Raw genomic sequence first — 23,055 nt, 5'->3', positions numbered from 1 at the left:
TTTTTTTGGAGACAAGAGTCTCTCTCTGTCGCCCAGGCTGGAGTGCAGTGGCACGATCTTGGCTCACTGCAAGCTCTGCCTCCTGGGTTCAAGCAATTCTTCTGCCCCAGCCTCCCGAGTAGCTGGGACTACAGGATCACGCCACCACACCCAGCTAATTTTTGTATTTTTAGTAGAAACGGGGTATCACCATATTGGCTAGGCTGGCTTGAACTCCTGACCTTGTGATCCGCCTGCCTCAGCCTCCCAAAGTGCTGGGATTACAGGTGTGAGCCACTGCGCCCGGCCAGCACTGTTGTTCTTTCTTGACCCGGTTTTTTGTTGTTGTTGTTGTTTTAGATATACGTACTATGATATTGGGCCATAATCTTTGGCTTTGCTCCAGTGATTGACTTCTAGGGAGTCTGTACTCATGCAATTACTCCTTTTACTCACTATTGCTAATTATATTGTGGGTTATAACCACAACTATATTTGACTCCTAGGGGTCTTCTCACTTAATAATCTCTATGTGATTTCATTTGGCCCATGCTTCATCTGTGTATGTGGTATGTGGTGATACACATGGACACATGTATGAGACTTTGTCACTCTTTTCTGGCATTGGATAAACATTTTGAAATATGTAATAAATACATAATTTAGGAACATTATGATTATTTTAAGAAGTTGAATGGGGCAAAAGATTTTAAAATGTATAACTTGAAACTAACATAACAATTAAAAGTTACCCAGGACAATTATTGTTTATAAAACATAATTTTACAAGTTCTAATTTATAGAATAGTCCACTTTGTTTAATTCAGTATAAAATATAACTGCAGAGTTGTCATTGTTACAGTCATCCCTCCGTATCCGTGGGGCATTGATTCCAGGACCACTCTTGGATATCAAAATCTGAAGATGCTCAAGTCCCTTATGTAAAATGCCATCATGTTTGCATATAACTTATGCATATGTTCCTGTATGCTTTCAATTATCTCTAAATACTTATTATAATACCTAATACAATGTAAATGCTATATAAATAGTTGTTATACCATATTGTTTTTTATTTGTATTTTTTTGTTGTTGTATTGCTATTTTTTATTGGGTTTATTTTTCCCAAATATTTTCCATCCATGGTTGGTTGAATCCATTGATGCAGAACCTGCAGATATGGAGGGCAGACTGTATTAACTTCAGAAGGTAATGTGTATTGTTCACATACACATACACACACACACACACACACTGTCCTATTTCCCAACATGATAAATTGTCAAATTTTTATGCATTAATAACTAATGAAAATAACAGAGTATTTTGGTTTTCATCCATTTTAAATGTCTTTTATAAATGTAATGTATTTCATTTATAATCCTACTTTTTCATTTTAATGAAGAATTTCATTTTCTTACTGTTTTGGTTTTGTTTGTCATGAAATTTTTTTAAATCATAATAACCCTCCTCCTGGGAATTTATCGTAAGGAAATAAAGAAACGCTAATATAAAAGGACATTTACAGCTATAGTTATATTAGGAAAATTATTCCCACTGAAAACATGTAACTCCCCAAATAAAAACAACTGAAAACATTGTATAGGAGGGGAGTGATAAACTATAACAAATCAGTATTAAAAAATTATGTATCTTCTTTAAATTTATAGATTATAAGATATTTACATAGGAATGAAGAAACCTGTTTTATGTCATAAGTATATGCTACTAAATTGTTGCATATAAGTGGCTAGAGATTAGAAGGGAGCAAAAAATGAGCATGGTATTATTTTAGAATGGTAGGAGTCTGAGTAAAATAAAATTCTTCAACAAAAATTTAAGTACGTTAATCTCATGAATGTAACATTTAAGTAGAGCCTCATTTTGACCACAGACACACACAAAGATTAATTAGATATTTTTAAAAAGTAGCCCTGATCAGTTAGCCACAGCAAATAAAAACCTAAGACAAACCTTTTATCAGGAACAACCACTGAGTAGGGCAACTCATATTCAAATGAAATAAACATCAAATCTCTTCCTCAAAACAACATTAAAGTTATCAGCTTTTTGTGTATGTAATTTCAGTTACTTATGCAGTGTACTAAATAAGGTGTAAGGATATGTTCATTGAGGCACAAACAATTCGTTGACTTTTATATATGTATATCTTTTAAAACTTGGATCGTATTTGAACACACCATGATTTCTCTAAAAGGTGAAATTCAGCTGGGCATGGTGGCTCATACCTGTAATCCCAGCACTTAGGGGGGCAGAGGTGGGAGGATAGCTTGAGCCCAGGAGTTCAAGACCTGCCTGGGCAGCAAAGTGTGACTCCATTGTCCACAAAAAGGAAAAAAAGGACAAAAAAGGTGTAACAAGTGAAATTCAGAACTCTGGAAACATTTTTTTAATGAGATACTTAACATATGTCTATATTCTTAAAATACTTAGGCAAGTTTGAGAAAAGTGTGAGTAGAAGAAGAGAAAGTTAGAATGGTTGATTATTGCCTCATGAATATACTATTAAAAGTGTGACTTTATGGTGTGACTTTAGTGTAGAATTGTTCATGCGTTCTTTTTTTTTCTTTTCTTTTCTTTTCTTTTTTTTTTTTTTTTTTGAGCCTGTTGCCCAGACTGGAGTGCAATGGCGTGATCTTGGCTTACCACAACCTCCACCTCCTGGGTTCAAGCGATTCTCCTGCCTCAGCCTCCTGAGTAAACTGGGATTACAGGCATGTGCCATCAAGCCCGGATAATTTTGTATTTTTAATAGAGATGGGGTTTCTCCATGTTAATCAGGCTGATCTTGAACTCCCGACCTCAGGTGATCCACCCACCTCGGCCTCCCAAAGTGCTGGGATTACAGGCATGAACCACTGCACTTAGCCTGTTCATGCCTTCTTTATGTGTGTATGTGTGTCTTTTTTTTATATTTAAGATTATGCGTGAAGCCTCCATGAAGCCTTCAGTGTGATTTAATTAATAAATAGGCAGCCAGTTGCGCTCTGTGAGAAGTGATTGATCGAGCTACATGAAAGTAATTCTTTAAGTATATTCTCTGTGAATCATAGCAAGAGGAGAAGTTCTGCTTTGAATGAAACTGGTTGGCACTCCCTGTAATTGCCCAGTGAATCAGATTGACAAAGATAGTTACACAAGGAAGATAGGCCTACAAAGAACTAAATCAATGGGATTCAGTCATAAGCAAGTGAAATTATATCAGTCAATAACTTTCCTTAAGTGACTTACTGAAATCTTCCAGACCCATATTTTCCTTTTCAGGTTACTCATTTATGTCAGTTATTAAAGAACTGCAAAATTGCCTGATTATATCAAGGACCTTGTTGTGACATAGTCTGTAAATGTGGATCTTTTTTTGAAGGAAAGTCGAGTTTCATGTAGAGCATTGAGCATGTTGGCTGAAGATATGACTTTTTCTGAAGCTTGTAACTGTAAAGAAATTGTGGGATCTAGTTTTCCCTTTAAAAATAAGATTCCTGGCCGGGCGCGGTGGCTCAAGCCTGTAATCCCAGCACTTTGGGAGNTTTGTTTCTTCTCACCAGATTTACTTTTGAATCTACTTCATATTAACGATATTGAAAGACATTCACTTACTCATATGTTAAATTGTTATGTAGAGGGTTTATAAGAGACAGAAGAATTCATAGCATCATGGGATCATTCCTAAAAGGATGAAGGAGAAGTCTTCATATAAACCAAGGTGACAGGTGAATTGAATCTTGAAGTATGAGTAGGTTTTAGGAGATTGAATTAGGAGGTAGCAAATCCTTCAAGGGAATAAACAGACATGAATAAAGACACAAACTGGGACCATATGAGTCATGTGTGATGTAGGTTTAAGAGAACAGGTAGATTGGGGCCTTGAATGCAAGCTAATGATGTTAAACAGTCTAGTGGGGATTTATTGAAGACAAGGGATGATACAAAGGAGATGATTGTAAAAGACTGGTATTGTGGTGACATACCTGATGAACACATGGGCAGCTGGAGGAAGACCAGTTTGAGGGTTGTGAACCTAGACTGATGGAAGAAGAAATGCAAAGGATTAGAAAGATCTAGGAAACATAACATCACACTAGGGTTGCAGCAGATAATTCATCAAAAATGGAAAGGCAAGGAAGAAAGGGAAGTGTTTAAAGCAAACTGGATGACTAAGCTGAATAATTGGAGAGAATGGTGAGAGTAGAAACAGAAAAAAGATCAGTTGGCTATATTTATTTTTTGGAGACAAATACACTAGGTGAATAGAGGGTTATGAAGGTTTTTTTTTTTTTAAAGGTCTATTGAATTAGACATTTTCAGAAAGTATTTAAAGTTATGGGATTATAAATACAAAGAGGAGCTGCTTGTGGTTGCTCATGCCTATAACCCCAGCACTTTAGGAGGCCAAGGTGGGCAGATCAGTTGAGCCCAGGAGTTCAAGACCAGTTCTGGGCAAAATGGTGAAACCCGTCTCTACTAAAAATACAAGAATTAGCTGAGTGTGGTGGTGCGTGCCTGTGGTTCTAGCTACTCTGGAGGCTGAGGTGGAAGAATCGCCTGAACCCAGGAGGCAGAGATTGCAGTGAACTGAGATCATGCCACTGCACTCCAGCCTGGGTGATGGAGCAAAAATAAAATAAATAAAATAAAATAAAAATGATTTTTTAAAAAAATAAAATAAAAATGAATATAAAGAGGAATAGAACTCTGGAAATAAATTTGGTAACTGTTACACATTTATTCTTTACCCCTTAAGTATTCAATTCTAATTTTCTGACCTTTGCTTTAAGTAAATGACTGTGTCTTTCAGTGGATATTGAAGGTACAGCAGGAAATCATGCTCTGTAAGAATGGAACAGCTGAAAGAATTACGTAGGTGTCCTTGGTTTAGTTGAGTCACAGGCTGACTCCAGATAAATTTAATTACCATGTAGCAGAGCCTCAAGATGAGATTTTAATACTCTGCTGTTTTTAAGCTTTGTTTTACTGACTGACATATCTCTGTATATAAATAATACTTATCTCTGCTTAGTTGTATGTCAGCTGATTTACTTTAAAGTTGTGGAATATTTGTAATTTGTCTTTTACTCCCTTTATCTGTTTTGTATTTGTTTCTATTCCTTTTTCTTTGTGGTTACCTTCATCCCATCTGAATTTGCTCTATTTTAAGAGAGTGGTCCTTAAACATTAGGGTGCATTTGAATCACCTGAAAGGCTTGTTAAACGGGTTTCTGTTTTAAAACTGAAGTGGTGACCAAGAATTTGCATTTCTAACAGGTTCCAAAGTGATACAGTTGTTACTGGTCTGGAGACTATACTATAACAATCACTGCTTTATAAATAAAGCCCTTTAAGCTAAAGTACTAAGATACGGTTTTCAGCTTGGCTAGAGATACAAAAATGTCACCTGTAGAAGGAATTACAGAAAATAAGCAAAACAGGCCTGGATCTCACTCTTGAAGATTCCAATCAGTAGGTGAACAATTTAGGAATGGTACCTCAGAGTTCAAGTTTAAGAAATTTAAGAGTTTAAGGGCATATGCCTTTTTTGCATATGCCCACATATCACTCATCTAAACCCAGTGAATTGCCTTTTTGAAGTCTCTTTTTGTTGTAATGTGAAGATGTCATGATACCAAGAGCTCCATTCTTTACTAGCTGAACCTGATCATTGACTCTTAGAGCTTTTAGGGAGGCGATACAATTGTCTTGGCCAAAATGGTATTATACAATGTTGAAGCCAGGTGCTGATAAACTCAGAATTATTAAAAACTCTATATGTAAAATAACAGACCAGTTAAAGGGTGTTTTTTACCCCCCATAGTGAGCCTTGAACCAGATTGGCATAGCAACGTTCTAGATTGCTCTGAAATAGCACTGTATCTGTTATCTCCCTGAGACAGTGATCTGTTTTCACTATAGTCAGAAAGTGTGATACAGCCTTGCCAAGCAAAACTAGCTTTCAGGCTTTAGATTCTAAACTTCTAATTTCCATTAGGACTTTCTCTTTAACTCACGGGTTATTTAGAAGTGTATTTTATTTCCAAATATTTGGAAGATTTTCCATGTATATTTCTGTTAATGGTTTCTAGTTTAATTGCAACTCTAATATCTCCATCATCCCAGAGTTTGTTCTGCTGATTGCTTTGTTTCTTGACAGTGGATTTTCTTTTTCATTTTATGTGCCTCATAACTTTTTTTTTTTTTTGAGATGGAGTCTTTGTTGCCCAGACTGGAGTGCAGTGCTGCGCTATCTCAGCTCACTGCAAACTCTTCCTCCCGGATTCAAGTGATTCTCCTGCCTCAGCCTCCCAAGTAGCTGGAATTACAGGTGTGCGCCGCCATGCCCAGCTAATTTTTGCATTTTTAGTAGAGACGGGGTTTCACCATGTTGGCCAGGCTGGTCTCGAACTCCTGACCTCAGGTGATCCACCCGCCTCTGCCTCCTAAAGTGCTGAGATAGGCGTGAGCCACTGTGCCCCGTGTGCCTCATAACTTTTGATTGAATGTTGGACATCATGAGTTGAACAGTAGAATACTTATGCCTGAAAGGGCACACCTGTTCTTTTTCAAGGCTGTTAGTGTGGGGGAGTTGAGTCAGTTTAATCTGGAGTTGAGCCGGGCTTATATTTTCTTGTTGCTCTGCTTACCTCAGTGTACCACAAGATTTCAGATTTCTTTACTATTTCCTGTGTTTCTGGTTGAGGTTATAATTCTAGAGTGCTTTTTGTCATTTGTACTCCCCTGTTAAATTTCACCTTTCTCTGTATGCCTGTGCTACTGAAGAAGCCCCATTCCACTGTCTTTCCTCTTACTTAGCAGTAGACTGCTGTCACATGTTATTCAGTGCTTGCTGATCTGGTGATATTAGCCAAAGGAGTTGTTAATTTTCCTCATTCAAACTCAGCCTTCGGCCTCCAACGAACCACAGGTTTGGTTCTTGAGTGTAGGCCTTTTTCATTGTTCCTGGCCCTTTTTCCTATGGCAGCCTTATTCTGGTTTGTGTCTTTGGCAAATCTTGTGAGGGAGTTTCTTTCTGACTCTCGGGGGTAGGAGACCTTTAAAAGATACGAGGTAGTATACTGGGCCCAGAAGTGTTTCCTGTCACTCCTGTAGGAGTAGAGGATTTTTTTTCCTCTTGTATTTTTTTCTCTTCGCAGTGAGACTGTTCTGTTCCCTGTGTGGCAACAGGGTTTACAGCCTTTCTTTTAATGACATTATGGCTTTTATTCCTTAAAGGAGAAGGGTCTGGGTGAGACTTTGGGTCTTTCCCACTGTGGTGGCTGCTCCCCTTCTCCAGGTCTACACCACCAACTAGTGAATGGTCTTTCTAATGGCCCAATTTGTCTGAATCTTTTTCTTGAGTACCTGGTGGAGGTATCTGTTAGTTTTCTACGGCTGTTAGAACAAATTACTGCAAATTTGGTAGCTTAAAACAGCACAAATTTTTTTCATAATTTTGGAAGACATAAGTCCAAAACCAGTTTCATTTGGTCAAGGTGTTCAGCAAGGCTGGTTTCTTCTAGAGTGTTTGGGTTAGAACCCATTTTCTTGCCTTTTCTAGCATTAAAGTTGTTCTACACTCCTTGGTTCATGACACCAACCTCTTGCAGCTATAGTCACATCTATTTATCTCTCTGATTCTGACTCCTCCTACTTCTCTCTTATAAGAACTCTCTCCTGTGATTATATCAGGCCCCTCATCTCAAAATTCTTAATCATATTTGCAAAATCCCTTTTACCATACACGGTAACATATTCACAGGTTCAGGGCGTTAGAACATGGACTCTTTGGTATTGTTATTCATGACTGAATTCTTACTCGTGTAGTGTTGAGCAGCTCTTCCTCTCATGCTCTGCCACAGGTGATCCAGAGCTTGGATCCCATCCTTCTTTTATGGGTCCTATCTTTCTTGGATTTCAGTCCACTTGGTTGCCCTCTGACGTCAGCTCTCTGATGGCTTGAAAAGTTACAGTTTTATAGTTTATCTTATTTTTTCTTGCTAGGATAGAAGGAGTGTTATTTCCAGTTGTTGTTGTTACTGTTTTTCCATTCTAGCCAGAGGCTTTTCAAGGAAACTTCAGAAACTTTACTGAGCCTGAGGGAACACAAGTCAACTGCCAGTAATCACTATTTTCAGCTTTATAGTAATAGCAGCAGTAGTAAACTAGAACAAATTGTAGCGATAGTAAGAGTGGTTGTAGTTGAACTCATAGTGAAGGAAAGTAAGCACTTACCACAACCATATGCCAAGCATTATTTTAATTACTTTATACACTTATTTAATTCTTAAACTCTATGAGGTGGTTACTGTTTTAATTTACATTTATAAATGAGAAAACTGAGGCACGTGGAGATTAAGTCATTTTCTCAAGGTCTCAGGCTGATACCGACAGAGCTAGGATTTTAGTCCAGGAACTACTTCTCCAGAATCTGTACTTTTAAGCATGAGTCCTGTGCTGCGTCTCAAAAGATAATTAGCTCTGAGGATATGATTCTGTAGTTAACTCAATTTCCTCTGTGAGCTTTTTGCTGAACTATTTCCCAATTTTTTTTGAGTCAAGGGCATTTCATTTAATCCTATATCCCTAGAAGTAGATGGAAATAAGATCAGGTTTTCTCAACCTGGGTTTCCTGGGAGAATTAATTCCTAATACTCTCAGGCATCCATTGAATGTAGAGAATAAATGTTTTTTCGGTGGATTTTAAATTGTATTTGTTATCTACTAAATTGGGAGAAGTGGAAAAAAAAAGTCAAATAATTTTCTATTTTCTGTGTTTCAAATGAGAAGCTCCTATAATCACCTACAAAATGATAATTGCTACATAATGTAAATATCAAGCATCATCACGAACAACTCAACTAGAGTATGAGATAAAACTTCACCTTGATTCTGTGGATTTTTTTTTTTTTTTTTACCCTGCTCTCATCACCTTTGAAATTGGAGACTGATCTTTTTCTAGTTGTTCTCTAGTCAGGGGATATATCTCTACCTGTATATAGAAGGTCAGCTTTGGGGCTATACTCTGAATTCATAACTTGTAATTCTATTTCAAGGTGCTGTGAGGTTTAGTACACTGAGAATCCCAAGAGATTTATATCTTTGTCAGAATGCTAACTTTTAAAGATTTATTTTAAATAAGGAATAAAGAGGTCTTCCTTAATCACATGGTTTTCCCAGTCTTGGGAAGTTCGTTTTGTTTCTTTTATTCTTTTTCAGTGTCTGAGTATATGCATGCATGGATATTTGCATGTAAACTTCAACTGGGATTAAAACCGTTTAGGGCCATCTGCGTATTTTGTAAAGAAGATCATCCTGCATAATTACTCCTCATCAGTAACTACCATCAAATATATTTTCACTTTAGGATATTCTTATCCTGAAGTTTTTGGATGCTAATACTGACCTGACAGTTCCACTTACAGGAGAAAGGGAACTGGATACCATTTTCCTATCGTATGTTGCTTTAGCCTGGGACAGAACCCAGCAGCCTTTTAACACTTTATTAAAAGCTCTATTTGGTTGTTGCCAATTATAAAGCAGATTTGAAAAGAAAAAGATAAAGCAGATTTGAAAAGTGGACCTTTAAGAATTGTTTGGATATATCGGGTTTTACAGCCATTTAAAAGAACTCAAGATACCACCGGATAGTCATGGTGATTAATAAGGAACTACATAGGAAGTAAAGTTGTTTCTTGAGTTTACCAATTTCTGTTGGTGTTTTCATCAAAAGATTTTCTGGAATTTTGACTTATCACTATATACTGAAAAAAAAAAATCAACTTCATCTTCAAATGATTTCAGTCAATTCAGTAAATTTAATCTTAGTACCTATTTACTTCATTGATAGTATCTTGCCCCAGTGATAGTAGACATAATAGACTAGAACTTTTTTTTTTGGATGGAGTTTCGCTCTTGTTGCCTGGGCTGGAATGCAGTGACACGATCTCAGCTCACTGCAACCTCTGCCTCCCAGGTTCAAGCGATTCTCATGCCTCAGCCTTCCGAGTAGCTGGGATTACAGGTATGCACCACCATGCCCGGCTAATTTTGTATTTGTAGTAGAGACAGGATTTCACCATGTTGGTCAGGCTGGTCTTGAACTCCCGACCTCAGGTGATCCACCCGCCTCAGCCTCCCGAAGCGCTGGGATTACAGGCGTGAGCCACCATGCCTGGCCAGGACTAGAACTTTTTAATGTATTTTATTCATATTGCCACAATTTAGAATTATTATGACATCTAAAATAGATAATATTTTATCAGTAAAAGCTAATGTTGATAGATTTAAGGTGACTAATCTATCATAGGTACTGATACCAGAATCTCCTCAGTTTTCTAAATTTTGACTAGTGATTACCATTGGGCACAGTAGTACGCCTTTATTATTTGAAATCACAATTTAATTTTTTGGTGAATTAGGATTCAAGGGTAGGAGGAATTTGAGATATTGAGCTATTCAAAAATTTACCTAACTTTTGAACTTCATCAGTAATATCCCCACCATGTTGTTATGCAGCTATTGATTGAATACTTTCCCTTAACACAGTTAATGCTAGAGGTACAGTTCAGGCTAGTTCAATCCTCATCTGAAAGTTTGCCTTCCCTTCAGATTCTCAAAGTTCATTGTTGATACCCATTTATCTAACTCAGCAACTTGTTTAACATCATTGAACTGCATAAGAATCAATAAAGTGCACACACTCCCAAATCTTGTTTGTCCCTTCTTCTATTCTATCTTCTCCTTCATCTTTGTCTAGCTCTGAGCTGTCAAACGGCCTATGGTGGGAAAATGAAGAGTTTAACACTTAAATTTAAAGGAAGGGGTGTGTATGTCTGTGTTTGTGTGTGTGTGTGTGTGTGTAGGTAGGAAGGGAGTGTATTTGAATCTATGTATTACCTGATTTTTCTGTAAATCGAACATATTCCTTTAAAAAAAAAGTCTTCTTTAAAAAGTTAAAGGACTGTAAGTAGAAAATTAATATTTTCTTTTAATAGCTTTTGATCATTATAAAATGTATGTACAAAATATTAAAAGTAAGTTTAAATCACCTATAATCTTACAGTATTTCAATGTATTTACTTCTATTCACATATTTTAATGATTCTGTTCAAAACATTTAAAACGTTTAGCCATAGATATAATTTGAAAGCTGAAAATATCAGAATATTTTGGAAACAGTTTTCTGTTAAAACATTTTTTGATCCATTCTCTTCCTTTCCCATTCCTATGACTTCCTTGAGACCTTTCTCAGTGTCTAGCCTCTATTTTCTGCCATGTTATTCTATTCACCTTAGCTTCTTTGCTGTTTTCTCTTGCCTTCGTTTTCTGTTCCTCACTTCTGATTATCTCTCCCTTGGATCCCATTCTGTCTGCCTTGCCTCTCCTCATTTTTATTGCTAGTGTGTAATTGGGTTCTGCAGCTCCCCTATGTCTCACTTCCCTCAAACTTCTGGCTCGTTTCCTCGCCTGATAAAATGGCCAGAACTTGAACTCCAGTATCGTGGAAAGTGCACCACTGTCCTCACTAATATCCAGAGCAGGGCATGTGTTCTCTTCCTTCTTTATTCCCCACTGCACCCTGCTGTTCTTTACTTCATTCTCTAAATACCGTTCTTCCAGGGCTGTCTTGGACATTTACTGAACAATTTAGGGTAACAGAACCCTTACACACGGAACAGTGTAAGATTTAAAATTAAATGCTTTGTATTTTGTTCATGAAAGTTACTTGGCCATCCTTGCCACTAAAAATGTTTCTTTTTTGCCTTAGACCTGGTTTTACAAAAAGCAGTGATCAGTGACTTAAGATAAATGTCTTTAGACTTAAAATGATGCTTCATTGTATGCCATAAAGAGATTAGATTCTAAGGAAGGAATTAGAAAATTTAGTAAATTTTGTGCTATAATTTTAAAAGTTATTTTCAAAATGCTTTTAGTAAAATTGGGGAAGAGAGGTTTAATTTTCAAAATATTCATATTTGGATAATGAGGGTAGCCCAGCTGCCACTCGACTTTTCTTATTAAGGTGGTATTCTGGTGAAATTTAAATTAAAAATGTTCACTTGGTATATTTTTTCTGTAATTAAATTGATTTGCTGATTTTGTTAGACATGTGGAATGGCTAACCTGTCTAACACATTTAGTATTTATTTTATCACATTCTTTGACTTTAAAATCTGTATTTTAACATCAGACCTTTAAGTGTCTTTGTATTATTGATACATACTTTTGTTTATGTTATAAATATTTGGATTTTAAATTTTAAAACATTTTAATAGATGCAGTATAGTCAAGTAATTTGTATTTAAAGAAAACAGAAGCCTGAACATGGTATATATTACATAGTGAAGTGTGGTATTTCTGGGGTACACAATTTTAGAGTAATAAACGATATAATTTCAAGCACCTACAGCAGTGAAATATTTCTCATTTTACACATTTATGTTTCTGTAAGATTTGTTTTTGCAGTTTTATCTTCCATTGCAATGTGTTAATATTGTTAAATTATACAAGGGAAGGATTATATATTATATACTTAATCATTTGGAAAGACTGAGACTCTTACCACAGTTCCTCTATTGACTAAATGAATGACCTTGAATCAAGTTACCTCTAAGGTCATTGTCTTATCTTTAAAATGAAGACATTAACTTCATTTTTTCTCAAGTTATGTAACTTTTATAACTGAGAGATTTCAAAACAAATACACAGTTTCAAAAAAGATCCCAAAGTCTGTAATCTCACCATTCATCTGACACTTGATTTATCTGCCTAGCATGCCCCTTCCTCCCTCTTGGCAGGAACTATTGACGATTTCTCTAAGTGAGCTGATACGTTTTTACTAAAAATTTCAACCCTTGGAGTCATAAAAAACAAGTATAATCCAACTTCTAGTTGAAAAGCCAACTAGATTGTTTTGATTTTCTTTCATTTTAAATTAAGCATTCTGTTTCATCTGCTACTCCTATAGCAAAGTTTTTATTTGTACTGATTTTATATTTCTTTGAACATAAGAAATAGACACTTAAAATAAACATAATAATGAAACGAGGTGAAATGAATTTGAAAATAGGACTGGACACAAATTTTGAAATTTGATTGATTTCCCCAGTGAAATGTTATTTTAAAGTCATTTTGGCCTGGGAATTATAGTAATGATAATGTTAGATGCTTACTGTATCCCAGACTATGTTTTCTGATCTTTGACTCTACTATCACATTCAGTTCTTACAACAGTTCTTTCTATGAGGTATACATACGTCCATTTTAGAAGTCAGGTAACTGGGGTACATAGCAATGTGAAATAGAAATTATTCCAATTATATATTTAAATGATATTATGTAGATTGTTATGTATTAGAATATAATTTCTTCACTTCCAGAAAAATACTACCATAGTGTATGATAAAATCTACTGGCCTTCACATTAGCTGCCAAGATTTATTGAGGGCTTATATGCCAGTCAGTGTGCTGGTGTCTTCCACATTTGATCTCATTTAATCCTCATAACAACTGCATAAGATAGATATTGATTTCATTACTATTTTATGGGTGAGAAAAATGAGAAGAATTACTTGCCCAAGATTATACAATTGGAAAATGGTGGAATTATAATTTGAGTCTAGGCAGTCTTAACCATACAGTTCATGCACTAATCGTTAGGCATACCGCCTCACCCCACTACACTGCTTTAGCATATTTGACTTTGTTGCAACAAAAAAAGTAGATACTTCCTCTTGACAGGAAATTGTAACTATATGAGATACAGAATATATTGATAGTTACTGGTATGTACATCAGTGAAGTGCTTTGGAAACAATTTTTTCTACATTAATTTGCTTACTAGCTGCATATGAAATAAATACAAAGCCCAAACTTGATCTTTGATTTAAAATACTGCACAGTTTTTTGTCCTGGAAAGATAGGAGCCATGACAAGTCACATTGCTTATTCTAGCTTATTCTAGTGAAATTTAGGATGTAGGGACATTAGCAATAGCTCTTTAGTTTTTATCTAAAACTTATCAACTGGAATTTAATTGGGAGTTAAAGCAGATTTCCATATCTACTGTGTCTATATTTGGATGCATTTCAAAGTCAAATACAAGTATGTATTTTCAGTTGTCTTCTCATCTCCATTATTTGTGCATATAATTAAGAGTTAATTGTATTTCTATTATAAATGATATGGTTGCTTCCTCTTGCATTATACTTTTCTGGTAGTAAACTACAAACAAAGCAATTCTCCGTGTATCAGATTCAGAATGTGCTCAAAAGCTCTTCACTTAGAGACTGAAGCACTGAAAAAAGTTAGGATGTGTGACCTTACTATTTAACAAGCGAATTCTACTCTATTATTTCTTATATGTTGATAAATACAACATCTCTTTGAAAACTATGTCTAACATTGTATTCTTTTGGGGGGGTGTTTACAATTTTGTTTTTACTTTTCTTTGGAGGTTATTCAGTTTGGCATGATAGCTCTCCTCAGTAACGCTTTATTTGTCTGTGTGCCACTTTTCACTTTCTTTTTCTCAATGGAACCTAGAAGCATTAAACACATCTCTAATTGTTAATATAAAAAAATGAACTTTTCTGTGATGTGTGACTCCTTGGCATTTTACCTCATCTTCACAGATCTAAATATTTGAAGGAAATGATAACTTTTTATGTTTACCCCAGTCAAAAAATTTTACTTCTAATCACTAAAATTTCTCCCCTGAAAACAAAGACAAAAAGGTAACAAATAATTGTAACCAAAGATATTTCTAATACTGTCTTTTTAAAAGAAAGTCAGCTTAGTCACAGGATAAGACTCATTTAAAAATTTCCTTCGTGAGTCTCTGTATTTGAGTATAACCAGCACTGTAACATACTGATTAGATGTGCTTGTTTTCAGCACAGTTGCCTGTTTTCTCAGGCAATGTTAAATTGCCATATTTGATGAAAAAATAGCAAATTGAAATTTTTCAAAATATTTAGAGATCAAATGTTTCCTTTTATAAATACAAGCCCTTCATCATTTTAGTGTTATTTTCTTTTTTGCTTTAGAAAGGTAGTTTTATTTTGACAACCAAAAGTAATAATAATACAAGAGGAGGCAACTCAATGTTTCAAATGATAAAATAGTTCAATTTTAACCAATAGGAACCTACACAAGATCATGGCATTTAGGTTTAGGGTATCTATCTCTTTGGACCAGATCATATGTTATTTGAATCTACTGTGGTTTGTTAGTATGTTTCATAAGACATAGTGCAGAGCTGCTATGATCTTTAAATGTTAATGTTCTTTTCTTATCACTTTACTGTGTAGATACCCTTCATGAGACCCAACTCTGCCACAGCTCATCCTCGGAGGCAATCCCGGAAACCTCTTTTATAAGTGTGATTTTAAAAATGTGGATTAAACTCTCGATAGAGTACATAAAGTAAAGGAGAACAGCTATATTGTCCTTTCTATAAGCTTGTCACTGCAAAAAGTTGCCTTTTGCTTGTCAGGTTTGGATAGAATATAATTGATTGGTTTGTTACTTGGACTAAAAAGGCAGTAGATTTGCCTGTGTGCATTTTTTTTTCCTATTTTTCTTCTTTTTGCTTTTTTTGCACTAATCAGAAATCTTTGATATGTGCATTGTTGAAAAATACTGGATACATGTCTTGTCAGAATTGTCGTATTAAGTAATGTCTTTCCCTCTTGCTTCTTTGGCAAATGATGATACACAGTGTTTGGACTTACTGAAGAGTTACTGAAGCCTATGGGACTTAATAAATACAGTATGCTACTCCCTGTTGTTATTCAACAATGCAAGTAACAAACAAGAAAGACAATGCATTCCATTAGTCTGCTATTCTGTTTCCTTCAGCTTCATACATAGATTCATATATGAAGTACTGCATTGTAAAACAACTATAGACTGATATTAAATGTTATTTCTATTTATAATAGTCAGCAAAAGTGAAAGACTTGTGAAGCATATGACATTCTATTTTTGACTTATTAGTCCTAGTGTGAAAGCATATTAGCATGACATTTTTACAACTTCAGATTTTAAGCTCATGAATAAAATATATCTGTGTTGATCTCTAGATATTTTTAGTAATACCCGAATATATGCAGTCCTTATTGTTTTGATATAAACTTTCTGTGTTCAGTATAATTTTATTTTTGTCAACCTTAAATACGAACTTAGGAAATAAGGAGGGAAATACAAAGATTATTGACTATACAACCTACCAGCTGAAAGAAAGATCTTCATCAACATCTGTATCTTTCCAGAGGTATACAGAATTAAAATTTGATCTTCAAGCTTTAATGATCCAGTTTTAAGTCAACGGCAGAAATATGTTGAATATTTCATCACTCAATCTTGAACTGATTTAGAAGAGACTCTTTGCTGAAATTGAATTGCACATATACATGTAAATTGTCAACATGTAATTTGGAATTTTCTGATTAATAAATGTGATTTTGGACATCTTTTCGGGTATAGTGACAATGGAAAATAGTTTACACTTTAGAACTAGAGTAGGTAATGTTATAGATAATCAAAAGCAATTGTAATTGTAAAGCTGCTGTAATCTAGTAATCTCTAGTTGTAGTGAGGAATCCTATGATTGGATGAGATGTTTGATGAAAGTAGAATGTGTACAAAATTACATATAAACAGATTATTAACTTATTGAAAGATCTCATCATATTGGAGGAAAAATATTCATAATCTTTAGCAAAATTAGTAGACTTTTGTTTAAAAGAATAAGATAGGACTAGTTATCACTATATTAGCTTAAGGAAATGTTGGTAATTATTACTGTTGCTGAACTCTGGCTGCTTTTAAGCAAAATGACAGATTGCCATTTTCTATGTGGAATATACTAATACATTAGACCATGGCCCTCTTTTAATATTTAGTGAGAAATTACTCACAGTTGCTTTATTTTAGTTTTTTTTGAGAAACTCTTAGGCCTGGTTTTGGTATCAACTGTTAATCAAAATCCTTTTCACTTTGATTCCAATTAGAATACTATATTATCATCATTCTCCATCTTGCATTTTCTGTGATGGTGGATATTCTATTCCACATTTGGTGTTAGTCCTAAGAATCTTTGTCACATTTTATACATATAGACTGCAAAATTCATAAGATATAGGTCCTGTGAAAAGTATAGTTGAAGTAAGAAAACTTTGGAAGTAACTAGAATACTTTGTGCTAATAATCTCTTAAATGCTCTCATATCCACAGTGTAAAATTATTCCCTGTCCATAATCAGTTCAACTGCCATAAGGAGAAAATTGATGTGTACTTAAGAAAATATACACTAAATGATTCATATTTCACAGATGTACACAAGAAAAATGGCACATCAGGTAAATGATGGTTGTTTATCACGCAGTAGGGAAAGGAAGAAACATTAAAATATCAGGAAGGAGATGAAACGTCTCTGAAATACAGGAAGAATGATATAATAGTAGATAGTGGTTCTCAAACTTTGTGCATCAGAATCACAGGAAAGATTTGTAAAAACACAGGTGACTACCCTATTCCTCTCCTCATCCTCCCTCTACCCACTTTACTCCCTCCCCTCTTCACCCTAGAGTTTCCGATTTAGTAGAGAATTCGCATTTCTAACAAGTTCCCGGGTGATGCTGTTGCTACTGGCCTGGAATACCACATTAAGAACCATTCATAGGTAGTATTTTTTAAAAAAATCATTGTATTGTGCTCAACATTGTTTGATAAAGGAATGCGCTTTTTAAATCTCCTTAAAAGGGCCCTTAGATTTCCTCTAGATAATAGAATTAGTAATTTCGTCTGCAACATATACAATTTTTTTTATTTTATAAAATTTAGTTAAATGTTTGTTTTACACTGACTATGGAAACAGCACTATTATAGATACAGAAAGAAATCAATAAACATAGCCTGTGTTCACAATTCACTCATCCTTTTGTTATAAAAAGACTTGAAATTAGGGTTATGTTTTAATATGAAAACAAAATTTAGCCTTAGCCTTTATCCATCTTAACTTTAGAAATTATATTTATGCACTGTTTGTCAGAGAAGATTGCTCATTGTTGCTTGAGTGTTCATCTGATTTTATATTTATGATGTTAAAACAGACTGCTGACCAATAAATAAAATATTTACACTCTATTTCCCTGTATTTACATCCTATTAATGAAAACCACTGTTTTTAAACAAAGTTACTTATTTCATAAAACTCAGTGCTATTTTACTTGATTCTCAATGTGAGAATATTTCATGAATATTTCACCAGAATTTATTCAAGGAATTCAGAGGGACTCTTCAGCAGGCCTGAATATTTACATTATTAATTTTTAAAAAAAATTTAAAAATGGCAATTGAAACTTGTTTAAGAGACTCAACTTGGAGTTTCGTGACATACGAAGGCAGAATCATTTTTTCTACCTGTCTGAATCAGCACTTTGCAAGTTTACATAAAATTAAGGATTGTGATTTCTAAGATAGACATGCTTTGCAAATATTTCTTTATAAAAGTGGAAGCCTCTTTGCCATAGTGCCCACTCTAAGGCTTTCTGTAGGCCTGCCGATAAGATTCACTGCTGTTCAGGTACATAAGATGTAATGAAATTGGATGTGCATGCTGGGCTTTGTAAAATGAGATTGACCCCCAGCAATTATCTCATTTATCTGATTTACATTGTAAAATCAGGATCTACACTATTGATTAGAGCATAATTAGTTAATTATGAGCAGGGAAATACAAAGTTACATGGAGCTTGAGCACAGCAGGTTGTACTGCTGAAAAATTTCCAAGGGCATGAGCAGATGGAAATCAGTTTATTAAAGAACAAAGCAGACGTGTTTCAGGTATGGAAATGTCTGATTCTTCTCTCATGCTGCGAAGAGTTGCTTGACCTTATTGTGCATTTTTATATGAATTGTTCTGTCTCATCTTTCATTTTTTTGTTTCACATTTAATCTTGTAATCTGGCTGCTGCAGATACAGCTATCTAAATTGATCCCACTATTTAAGTGACTATTAAATACAGATTTGGATTTGGATACTTTGCTAATTTTTTAAAATTAATTTTTATGTGTACTTTTATGTGTAAAGAATATTTTTGTCTTTCTTACTACCCATTCATTCATTATTGGCTGATACAGAAGTCTGTAGTGGTATTAATGAAATAGGTTCAAGTCCTCCACGTTAGTCTTATATTTGTGAAACGATTAGAAAACATTTTCGAACTATTTTGTATAGAAACTGCTCATGTAGGTAATTTTCACTAAAATTGTTGTAAATTACAAGGAATAAAATATTGTACTTATTGATACTAAATGTTAATATTGGTAGAATGTAGAATTTTGTGCAAGCTTGTATTATTTGTAAAGTGATTTAACTTGTTGACCACAATTTGTATTTTCTCCGTTAAGATGTTTAATTGAAATAATTGGCCACTATTCAATGAAAGAACTCATCACTACATGTTAATAGATTTGCGTAGATGTTTGAGCTGCTAGTGAGATTTTTATTTAAGTAATGACAGTATTTAAGACTACTTTTTTTGAACGTTCTTGTGTGGAATTTTACACAGAAATGAAAAGTTGGAAAATCCAGCCCATCAGTTCTCTGGATGTTTAGTTTATTTTTAAGTGGACAGACATAATAGTCTATATTTTCAGAGTCCAGTTTTTGTTTCACTTTATATAAAATTATAGGGGCTATAAGTAGAATGTTCCATTGGCATAAAAGATAATGTGATTATCACAATCAACTTAATCATGAAAATGTACACCCTTGTTCAAGTCTATGTTATGGATTTTGCTTCTTTCTAAAGTTTAGCTTACAAATGGCTATAAATTATTTGCATAGGAGGTGCACTTAATTGTTTCAGTTAGGTTTTAAAAAGTAGTTTTAGTTTACTCCTCTAATGAAATTATCTGTTAGAAATTAGAGATGTTAAAAAAAAACCCTTTGGAACACTGACTTTTGGCCTCTTAAGCATCTGACAAAAGAAATCAGCTGCTTCTTTTTACTTGTCTGCATATTCTCAGTAGTCAGGTAAACACCTGACCAATTGCTTGTTATATGGATCATAGCACATATGAAGGTAAATCATTTTTTTCCCCCCTTCTTTGTTTAGGGTACTATTCTTAATCATATACTAAGTAAGTATTTTACATACATATAGACTATGTTTATTTGGTCACTGCATTTTGTTAATGTGTAAAAGACCATATATTAAACTACTTTGTTACTTACATCTATATCTGTTATTATGATATCTAGGAAGTTGTATTTAGTAAGAATCTAATTAGGTTTGCTTTTATCTTATAATTGGGATTCCTTTATGCTCTATAGTGTTCATGTGTACAGTGTTTTTAGAGGCTTAAATGATACTTCTTTATGCATCCAGTTTTAATTTTATTAAAAAATCTTAGTGTTTCTTTACAGGTTAGTTTTATATTCTTTTTTAATATTTTAAGACATTGCCTTCCTATTTAATAATGTGCTATTGGTATAATAATCTGCTTTTATTACATAGACATTTGTGTTATTTAATAAAGTATATTGTGTTATATCCCTATACTTTTGTGGGTCAATGACTGCTTTTGCAAAAGTTTTTTAAAACATTTTATTCACTATTTATTTTGATAAATTATGTCCTATATTATGTGCTGCATGTGTTTCCAAGTTTATATAAGAAATAAAGGTAGAAACCATAAATAGGTCAATAACTACTTTAACTCCATTGCAGCTTTTAGATAGCAGATGATTATAGACCTTTATGAGTTTTTGATTTTCAAGTTTTTTAAATGGTCTAAGTTTGCAACATAGCCAGAGTTTGTTGGGTGACAGGAATTGATAAAGATTACAAAGTGGTATTTGTGTGTAAAATTAATAAGCCACTATTTTGGCCATCCACATTGTTCTTTGATTTCTTGGGTTCTTAATGGTATCTCTTATATTTGGCTACAGTTTATTAATTCTTGCAAGTTCTGCTAGAGTTCACTTGTGTCCATCAGGATATTTCTGTGATTAGCACATAAAACTATGGATTTTTTCAATGCAATATTCTAAGATAGAAACAACCAGATTTTTTTCACATTGAAATAATTTGGGACATCTTTACAAAGATCTTACATTTGTATATTTATTTATCACCAAAACTATTGACTTTAAGATTGGATTCTTTTCTTCCCCCTCTCTTTTTTGGATTTTGGCAGTTCCTAAGGGTACTAACTACTACTTTTTGCTACTTACTCTTGAAGCTGCAGCTTTTATTTACTGTTGAATGAGCTAGAACTTTAGAGAACTTCCCGATCACCACTAATTCTGACAAGCAAATTCTATTTCCTTTGGAATGCATCACAATAACATGAGTTCCACGTCGACTAAGTAATTCTGAAAGCTATCGCTAATGAAGGAATCAATCAGTAAGGATTAGGTCATTTTTAAACGGCATATATTTGTTATCTTCTGATAAACTAGCATATAAAATCTTGTCTTTTTATTAGTTCTTGAGCTGAAAGATAATTTGATTGTACGAGTAGTTGAAATCAGCAACAGATAGGAACTGTATCAGTGTAGCAAACTTGTTCTTGGTTTATTAGCTGGAATTTCATAGCTATATCAACAAGAATTATTTATGTACATTAAGGTGATAAATAATGAATTGTGATACACAGTAATCATGATAGTTGCCTCAAGTTATACACTAGAAATCATAATTTGAAAATTATTATGACAGAGTTATAAAGTGAATATGCAGTAATTAGGTAGTAAATTGATGTAAACTAGGAAAATGTTAATACTTCATTAAGAACTTTGATTATTAGCAATCTGAACTATATGGCGCACTACCCAAAAACCTGAAGTTAAGGAAAAAAAGACTGTAGTTAACAAACAAAATTGAGCCCATTTACTTAACTCAGTAGAAATTCTCATTTTCGTGTATTTTTACTGTCAGTTTACATTGCCTCAGTAAGTTTTAGTGGTCTGGTTTCTGAATCCATAACAGATTGTTAATGGGGAATTTATGCTTAAGCAAACACACTGACAGTATCAGGAAGCAGTGGCTGATAGTTTTCAGGCAAATGAGGACCCTGAAAATCTATAAAAATTGAATACAAGAATTCAAATAGAACAGTCGACTACTGGTCCTCATTCCAAGGACAAAAGGCTGACACACTGTTAGACATGTAGCAGCGTATGTTATTTTTATTGATGACCTGAGGTGACAAATATAAATTATATTTAATATGTTTATTTGATGAAACAAGAAATGTGTTTATTTTTAAATTTCACATCAAAGATGATTAAAAGTCTAATTTTTATGTATGAAAGAGTATGCTCTCAGTTATTTAGAAATCTCAACCTTCTCATAAACTCAGAAATACTTATACTTGGAAGGTTTCTATATCCATAGGTTTAATTGAAATTTTGTCTAATGAAAGGTAAATATGTTGTATTGAGAAAGAGCATAAAATTATGTGGGCTTGCCAGTTAGTCTCTTTATGTCACATTTGAAGTTAGTTTGTATTATTTATTATTCTTTCTTAATGCCAGAACAACAGGTATTTGAACATTTTAACTGCTTTTAAATATATTTTTAGATATGTGATATTGTCATAGTAAATAAAGTACTCTTGGTCCTATTGGTGCTATTTGATTTTATCTATTCCTATAGCTAGAACTATCATAGTAAGCATTTTCAAAATCTTGAGTCTACAAGGTTTTGGAAAAGTACGTAAGCTTACTTTTTTCATAAGGAGAAAGTTGTAGAGGAAGAAATGCATAAACTTAGGGCATTCAATTGTATTTTAAACTTCTTTATATCTGAGTAACTTAATTATTAAGTTGCTTAACTTTTCTGCAACTCTTGATTCCCCAAATGAGTTTTTGGAAGATTGGATTTTTGTAGCATAATATGAAATTTCTACTAAAAATGTAGATTTACACTCCCTTTTATTATGATGGTTTCTTAAAGTCAATTGTTTTTCTTTGTGTGTTGTTTATGTAAGAAGAGCTTCTTCCCCCTTTTTTTCCTAAAAGGTTATTGAATAGTAGTTTTTAACTTT

At 33.9% G+C, this 23,055-nt stretch overlaps 1 protein-coding gene and 1 long non-coding RNA gene across 2 annotated transcripts in view; one reads left to right on the top strand and one right to left on the bottom strand.

The window, feature by feature from the left end:
• PHF14 (PHD finger protein 14) overlaps positions 1 to 23,055 on the top strand; it is a 209,779-nt gene that overhangs the window by 123,693 nt on the left and 63,031 nt on the right.
• LOC108512015 (uncharacterized) lies at positions 3,588 to 21,399 on the bottom strand. Its single transcript, XR_001880462.1, has 4 exons — positions 21,239 to 21,399; positions 16,224 to 16,383; positions 3,969 to 4,023; positions 3,588 to 3,770 (listed from the first exon to the last, which is right to left on the bottom strand). It is a non-coding gene; the product is annotated as an uncharacterized LOC108512015 (long non-coding RNA).

This window comes from Rhinopithecus bieti, unplaced genomic scaffold (assembly GCF_001698545.2).
Source record: "Rhinopithecus bieti isolate Rb0 unplaced genomic scaffold, ASM169854v2 scaffold_28090, whole genome shotgun sequence".
NCBI classification, from domain to species: domain Eukaryota; kingdom Metazoa; phylum Chordata; class Mammalia; order Primates; family Cercopithecidae; genus Rhinopithecus; species Rhinopithecus bieti.
This window is presented reverse-complemented; position numbering and strand designations above follow the sequence as displayed.